General features: G+C 51.5%; 1 protein-coding gene across 1 annotated transcript in view; it reads right to left on the bottom strand.

Moving 5' to 3' along the window:
* Positions 1-428, bottom strand: part of Ccn5 (cellular communication network factor 5) — an 11,241-nt gene extending 10,813 nt beyond the window's left edge. The window contains exon 1 of the mRNA XM_050151347.1: positions 152-428. The gene's annotated coding sequence lies outside the window, so the exon portion shown is untranslated. The remainder of the gene's footprint in view (positions 1-151) is intronic.
* Positions 429-8,610: the final 8,182 nt, after the last annotated feature.

The raw sequence follows: 8,610 nt of genomic DNA on the forward strand, positions 1-8,610 counted from the left end.
AGAGAGAGAGAGAGAGAGAGAGAGAGAGAGAGAGAGAGAGAGAAGACACATAGACAGATGGACGGACAGTCACACACACACACACACATACACACACACCACCTGTAGTGCCCACTCTCCTCCCCATAATCCCAGGAATGAGCCCAGTTACCTGAATGTGAGGCCACTGAGGCCACCAAGAAGGCGTCTGACAGTGTGTGAAGCCCAAGCCACCGTCAGTGCCAAGAGCTGAGGACAAGCCGGCAGGAGCCTCTCGGCTCAGCTCCCAGGAAGAAAGTCCTCCAGCCCAAGCCACTGCCACAGCAGCCCCAGCCTTGCCAGGGCCCCTGTCCCACCCCCAGGGGCCTGTAGAGACCAGAAGCGTCCAGCAAAGCCCCTTTGCAGATCTGACCCACGGCGTCTTGAGCCCTGTGGCCCGAACTCTGGGCAGCCCAGACCCAGCCTGCGGTTTCTGGCAGGGAGACTGGCAGTCACCCAGAGGTGGGTGTGACCCAGAGCAGAGCTTCCCTGGCAGCCTGGCTTCTCTTGACGACCAGGAGCCTCCCTATCCTGCCTCCTAGGCTTCAAAGGTGGCTTAGTGTGGCCAAGTCTGAGCAGACTGGGCCTACTATGTGCTACTATGGCACTAGCTGGGCCCTGCTGATCTGATTAAGCTAAATCGTCTTTGTTAAATCCCACCAGCACTGAGGGGCTCTGTAGGGCTGGAGACACGGGCACAGACCTGAGGACCAGGCGCTGGGTTTGGGGGCAGCAATGGAAACACTGAGGAGGCCCCCTTATTCAGACTAAAGCTGGGGTATAACCTTCTGAGGGAGATGCCATTTCTGAGAGCCAAGAAAGAAGCTCTGAGGTAGAGTGTTCCAGAGGAAGCAGCATGGTCAAATGCCCAGAGGAGGGAGCCAGCACAGCAGCCCGGCCTGTTCAGAGCAGAAGACGCCTGGTGCACCTGAGGCCTCCTGGGTACTGGACTGTGCGGGAATACATGGAGGATAAACACAGGATTCACACTGCCAACTGTAGGACGTCTCCAGTGTCTTAGCTATTGGGTGCAAGGAACATTCCCTAAGGTCTCATCGATGGGTGTGGGGGTATAAGGACATGGGATCTGAAGGCCAGGGCTACAGCTCAGTTGGCAGAGTGTGTTCCGGTTACAGTGGAACATGCCTGCGAGCCCAGAACATGGGGAGCTAGCCTGGACTACAAGGCAAAACCCCATCTCTTAAGAAAACAAAGAAGCGGGGAGTCCACGTGCTCCCTCCTGGTCACACGCAGGCTACGCCTACCACTGTGGGTGTTAAAAGCCACCTCTAAAAAAAGAGGCCTGCCTCCGGCAGGGCCTGCAGAAGAAGTGGTGTGGCCAATGTGGGCAACGGCTGTTTGTAGCTCTCCGCTGGCCCTTCTCATGCTTACTGGGCCTAAGCTATGTCACATGAAGGCGCGACACTAGGGGACTGGAAAGGTAGATCACAGTCATTTGGTTAGGTAGTGGGGGCAGAGGAATGGGGGGTGGGCACGGGCCCGGAACGAGGCAGACAGGGACTGAGAAGCAGCTGGACTTTGTGGCTGGGCGTGCTGAAGTGTGCAATCAACCCTGAGCCAAGCTTCACACCCTGCCTTGGTGGTCCATTTGCTCTGTGGCCGCATGGAAATTCCATACCCTCTCTGGGCCTCAGACGGACCTGCATGATGCCCACGCCAATAACCATCTTTATTTTCTGTCACCGTCACTACGACCTGAGTTTGTTTGAGACAGAGATATGCACAGCTTGGCAGCTAGGCAAGGCCGTGTGGCTAGCTTCCTGCTGTGAGATCTGTGTACAACACTGGATGCAAATTCTGGGACCAGTCCCTAAAAGGAAGGACGTTCTCTGACTCATCAACACTCTTTCTTCCTCTTGCTTCTGGTCAAAGATGCAGCAGTGGAGCTCGACAGCCACCTTGGGCCATGACGGTACCTTGAAGATGGATCTCATGTATGGGGGAGATGAAATAAAACTTAAAAAAGGAGCCAGGCACGGAGAAGCACACATGCCACCCTAGCACTTACAAAGCTGAGGCAGGGGGATAGCGAGTTTAAGGTTAACTTGGGTTACATAGAAAGACCCTGGCCCTAGAGCTACTTATGTGTCCTGGATGCACCTTATAGATTTAATTTACACAGTTAAGGGGGTAATGATAAGTGTGTGTGTGTATATAATATATATAACACATATATAATATATATGATTATATGTCACCACTGTTTTTAATATTTATATAGTCCCTATAGACCCTCCTGTTTGAGCTGGCATGAGTTTGAGTTAGTCACTGCTGATGTGAAAAATAGCAATTTTATTGCTGTTGTTATTATCACTGTTGGTGACCACGAACCTGGAAGTTTTGCTAAGTCCCATTTAATGTTCTGTCTGTTGGTTTGTCTAGCCTTGTCTCCCTCCAGGAATGGCATCTCTTCCCTTCTCTCCCTACATGACATGCCTCGCTGTCTGCCACAGGTCTCAGACCCCTGCAGCAGTATCTGCTGCTCCCGCCTTTGCCTGGCCCTCCAGGACATAGGCGCAGCTTTGGAGGATGAAAATCTCCATGAGGTGAAGGTAATTCTTTTCCATGAAGACGGTGAACCCTGTTCAAGAGCTGTGTCTGCTCCCGGCTTCATGAACACTGGGGCTGTTTTTCCCCCTTGATCCTCCGAGGCAGATACGCTGGTCAGCTCTCTACTGTTGCTGTTTTCTCTGGGATAAACTTCCTGATAGTGGGGGAATGTGGTGATTTTTCTGGATCCAGCCAGTGTTTTATTTAGTGTCTCCATCTGTGCTCAGATGAAACGGGCCTGTAACATTCCTTGATGAGTTGGTCTCGCTTTTGTAATGCCGGTCACTTATCAAATAGCTCTTTTGGCAGCTTCCCGGCCCCTTCCCGGCTCCCCTTGCGACCTGAGCAACAAAAGAATTGTTTCCTGCACTTCAGCCTCTAGACCCCCTGGGGCTGATGATTTTGAAGCTGGCTGGAAGAGTCTTTTGACGTCTCAGTGTTTCTGTGTCCCACTGGACACAGAGGACAATGTTGTGTTTCCTCCTCTGTGACACTGCAGCCCATTTTTTTTGAGGCAGGGTCTCTCTGAACCTGCAGTCATTAATTTAATGAGGCTGGTTGCCCACTGAGCCCTTGGGATCCTCCTGCCTCTGCCTTCCCGGACTGGCGTTAGGTGCGTACTTCCTGACTCTGCCGTTCTTTATGAGTTTGGGAGATTCAGGCTCAGGTCCTCAGGCTTTCATACATTGCCCACTGAGTCATCCCTGCAGCCCCCTTCCTAAGAAGTGCTCCATTCCCCAGCCTTTAGCTTATCAGATGTGTAATTGTATCACTGGCTCACAGTGGCCTTTAAATTACTTAACCTTTAGGTCCAGAGGACTGCCATCATTTTGCTGTGTGTTTTGTTTTACTTGGTGGGTGCACGCTAGGGATAGAATCCAGGACCTTGTGAAATCTGGGGAAGTGCTGTGCCCCTGAGACACATCCCAGCCCCTTCTCTAGATTCTGGTCAGCCAGCTCAGCGTGTGTCTGCTCTTAATTTTGTCTTGTTTTGTTGAATTCTTTTGATCTCTAGCTGGTTGATTTGTTCATGGAATCTCCTGTTGCACACAGCAACCCTCTGTTCAGCCCTTCGATGCTGACCCATTCTGCAACTTTAGCAACGTCATGTGCATCATAGAAGAGACATGGGCTCCCATCGCCAAGCTGGAGGCTCTATCTTCACAATGGATTTTACACACACACACACACACACACACACACACACACACACCACCCTGCCTCCGCTGTGACAGGAGGGACAGGTTGGGGGAATGACTGCCTGCTTGGCTGACTGCAAACATCCAGCCCCCGGGGTCCCTCTGTGACTTCTCTTTCCACATGTTTTGTTGGCTGGACAGGAATTCAGATGTCTGCTCCTGGCCCTGAGGTCCCAGGTGCCGTGTGACAGGTCCCCAGAGACAGCTGCAGACTTGGACAGTTTACCACTTGGCTGAAGTCTGAGCTGGCAAGGAGCGTGTGGGAAATGACATGCTCCCTCAGAGGGCTGGAATGTGGTGATCTTAGCGCACACATATGACCGTCATAGCGTGTGGCTGTAAGCCAGTGTGAGCTGGGGGTTTCAGCGCGAGGGGATGGCATCGGGATAGTGCCAAGTGTGCAGCTGCTGGCGAGCTGAGGGTTCCGATGGCACATGGCAGGGCTTTGGGAATTGGTATGAGGGCTTATTCTCAGGACAGCATGCCAGGGAAAGCCACAGATCCCAACATGTGTAGGTGTCTGGATGAATCAGGGACCTGAAGAAGCCAGGCTTCAAGCCAGGCTCCAATCCTGGCCCTATGGCTGTGCACCTTTGGGAAAATTCTCTGTTTTGTTTGGCTTCAGTTTCTTTATCTGTAAAATGAATGAAAAGTAATCATTTTCCAGGCCTCCCTGGTCCCAGAGGTCTATGTTTTATATCCCTGGAGATCACTTATTTCCAGAGGCAGTCCTGACCAGGAGATAGGTTTGGAGGGAAGGCTTCAGCAATGCAGAGACCCACAGTGTAACTCAGAATTTGAGGTACTCCACTGAGTTAGGACTAGTTGATTGGGCACCAAGTCAGGGAGCAATAAGAAGCTAGATTATCCCTACCCCATCTGAGAGCCCCTGTCTTGGTTAGAAGACCCCCATTCCAAGGACCCACTTCTCCTGAGGGGTCCCTATAGGTGACCCTCTCTGTCTTAGACACCTGTCCATCTTTCCATCAATCATCTGTCCATCCTTTCACTGATGTCTGTGTACCTGACCCACCTGTCCATCTGTTTGTACACTCATCCATCCACCAACCCGTCTATCTGTCTATCCATCCATCATCCATGTATTCATTCTACAAGCCCAGGTTGTATATGCCATGCATCGGTCTCAAAAGCACATCCCTGCCCAGAGTAAGCTCAAGGGGTCTGGGGACCGAGGCCAGTAGAGACGATCTCCACACGGTAAGTAGAGGATGTGGGGGGGGGGGAGGCCTAAGCCAGGGTATGACACTGAATTTGGAAGCAACTGTGGGTGCCATCCGGGTGATTTGAGCAGGGGCAGGAGGGAGTAGAGGCCTAGAGGTGGTGGAATTGAGTCTGGATGAGGCCCTGATGGGGGGGCAGGGGCTCAGCGGAGCTGCAGCTGGGCAGGCCAGTGTCAACTGGGGAGCTGGGGTAGAGATGAAACCAAAGCCTTGGGCACACTGCAGGGCTGCTTGGAGAGGCAGGAATCAGAACCCCACTCCCATACCTGACAGAGTGACATCGGGCAACTCTACGAGGCCTAGTCCCCAACGATGACATCACAAGTTGTCCTTTTAGCCTCCTGGGACCCGTCTAGCTCCTGAGTCACAATGTGGTTAGCAAACTGAGGGTATGTGAGCGTGTGGCCTGGCCTGGAGCTAATTGTTCCCATCCCTGTCGTGCTGGGGCAGCTTTCGCTAGGAAGTGGGAGATTTTGGTTAGAGCCACCATTGAGGGCTCTAGCCATGGGGTGGCAGACATGCCAAGAAAGAGCTGGGCCACTGTTCCAGCCATCAGCTCGGGCCTCAGGGTCTCCCGGTGGGAGATGGGAGCCCGATTCTCTCTGCCTATAGCTGCCTCCAGGGTAGCTCGCCAGACAGCAGACTCAGAACATAGCCCCTTAAGAACTACTATGTTTAAAACACACCCAAGAAAAATGGCTTGAAATGTAGCAGAGGGAGGGGGGTCCTCGATTGGAGCAGCCCCTAAGACCTTGTGGAGGAGTGTCTTGTTTCTTTCTGAGACAGTCCAGGAAGCCTAGGCTGGTCTCAAGTGTGCTAGTATAGTTGCTGGGGATGACCTTGAACTTCTGATCCTCCTGCCTCCACCTTTCAGGTGCTGGAATTTCAGGTGTGAGCTATCTCAGCCAGAGCTATCTCATTCTGGGAATTGAGCCCAGAACTTCGTGGTAAGCTAGACAAGCACGCTACCAACTAAACTACATCCCAGCCTGGAGAAGCCCTTCTACATCCAAGAGTCCCGCACCCTCCACACTCAGGAGGGCAGAGAGGCCCAGAAATAGAAGCTACACAACCAGCGTTCACTCCTGCTGATCTCTTCTGACTCTGGTGCTGCCCAGTCCAGCGCTGGAGACCTCCAGGGTAGCTGGGTCCAGCCCTCTGGGTCCTTAGAGGCTGGGAGGTTAGGAGATCGCTTCTCCCAGGACATATGCAGGGAGCTCAGAGAGAGAAGGTCAGATCTCAGTTAGATTGTCGCCTACTCCCTGAGAGTAGCTGCAGGGGGCTGCGCGCTAGGATGTGCATTGCAAGAAAGCTAAATGTGGCCAGTGTACCTTCTCCTGATTGCCGTATGCAAGTATCTTAGGGTGGAGAGACACCATGACCATGATGTCTTTACTTATAAAGTAAAGCATCCCATTGAGGTGGCAGCTTGCAGTTTCAGAGGTTTAGTCCATTATCATCATTGCGAGAGCATGCAGAGTGCTGTAGGTCGACATGGTGCTAGCTACATCTTGATCAGAAGACAACAGGAAAGTTCTGAATATCACACTGAGTGAAGCTTGAGCAAAAGAGATCTCAAAGCCCGCCCCCACAGTGCCACAATTCCTCCAACAAGGCCACACCCACCCCAACAAAGTCACACCTCCTAATAGTGCTGTTCCTTATGAATTTGTGGAGGCCTGTAACATGAAGGTCTGCTCCTCAGGGTTTCTGTCCTGCCTAGTTCTGAGCCATTTAGTCCCAGAGAAAAATCACACAGAGAGTCTGTCTGCATTAGGTTATAAACTTCTTGGCCCATTAGCTCAAGCTTCATATTAGTCTTATAACTTATAGTAACCCATTATTCTTTTTTTTTTTTTTTTTTTTTTTTTTTTTTTTTTTTTTTTTTTTTTTTTTTTTTTTTTTTTTTGGTTTTTCGAGACAGGGTTTCTCTGTGGTTTTGGAGCCTGTCCTGGAACTAGCTCTTGATGTGGGAGTGATTTCTTATTAATAAAGAAACTGCCTAGGCCCCTTGATAGGCTAACCCTTAGGTGGGCGGAGAAAACAGAAGAGAATTCTGGGAGAAAGAAGCTTAGTGAAGGAGTCGCCATGATTCTCCCACTCCAGACAGACGCAGGTTAAGATCCTCCCTGGTAAGCCAGCTCATGGGCTACACAGAATATTAGAAATGGGTTAGAACAATATGTAAGAGCTAACCAATAAGAAACTGGAACTAGCCGGGCCAGGCAGTGTTTGAAAGAATACAGTTTCCGTGTAATTATTTCTGGGCATAAGCTAGCCATGCGGGCGGCCGGGTGCCGGGGACGCAGCCCTGCCGCACCTAATTCAACAAGCTCTTGTAGACCAGGCTGGTCTCGAACTCACAGAGATCCGCCTGCCTCTGCAGTAACCCATTATTCTTATCTATGTTAGCCACATGGCTCAGTAGCTTTTGTCAGCAGGGCAGGACACATCCCACATCTTCTGTGGTCTGGGCAGGACTCGGGAGGAATGGTCTTCTTCCTTCCCAGCATTCTCCTGTTCTCATCACACTGCCTCTACTGCCTAATCTTCCTGCCTGGCCAATCAGCGTTTATTTAAAACATGATTTACAGAATACAGACAATTCTCCCACACCAGAGGCCAATTACATTCAAATTATCACCATGAACAGCTGACCCCTCCTCTGGGTTAGAGGTTGAGGGAAGCCCCTGACTAGAAGGCTCTGAGCCTATAGCATGTTCAAGGCTCAGAAGCATCGTGTGTCTGTCTGCTTATTCCACAGCCAGATGAAAAACATGAATCTGGGCTGATCTAGACAGGGTCCCCAAAAGGTAGACCCAAGGAGGCCAGTCCTTCTCTGTTCCAACAGAGACTAATGGGACAAATGGTACCCCAGTCTACCACAGTTGTGACTAGGGGTGGGTAGTGGCCCCCCAAAGTATACCCCTCAGTCCCCAGACAGGACCTAAGTCTGACTGACTCATAACTTCAGTTCCTCCATAGTTTCAGGTCCGAATCCGAATACAGATACCCTATCTTTACAGCAAAGATACAGGGTACTTAGTATGAGCCACAGGTGGTTCTGAACAACCTTAAACATTAAATCACTTCATTATGTCAACATCCCCACAAATCGTACTATTGCCACCGTCCCCACTCCAGAGGTGGGGAAACTGAGGCACCAAGAAGTTGCATTAGCCTTACAGGATTAGGTAGTGTAGGCACAACCAGAGTCGGAGTGCCCTCTGTGTGTGTCTCCTGAGGAAATGTCACTTTCCCAGGGTACTTGAGAGGGCCTGGGCCCTGCTCAACCACTGCAGCGGGGTGCCCAGGAGTGGTCTAGAGGGTTGCTATCCCTCTGCCTACTCTCTTGACCCTCACTCTTCTCTCCCAGGCTGGCCATGGAGGTAAACAGGGCTCAGCTGTGGCTCTTAATGGTTCCTGCCAAGCTGGCACTCGGGGCCCCGAGGGTACCCAGGGCATCCCAGCCCAGCAGCTGGGTGACCTCAGGGCCAGCATTTCCGTAAACATCCCATTGAGCCAGCCACATGGGGTTTGGCCGGCCTCATGTGGTTTTCTATGACATGGCCACTTCCACC

The sequence above is a fragment of the Alexandromys fortis genome, unplaced genomic scaffold, assembly GCF_014885135.2.
Source record: "Alexandromys fortis isolate MF-2015 unplaced genomic scaffold, M_Fortis_MF-2015_v1.1 scaffold_27, whole genome shotgun sequence".
Lineage (NCBI taxonomy): Eukaryota > Metazoa > Chordata > Mammalia > Rodentia > Cricetidae > Alexandromys > Alexandromys fortis.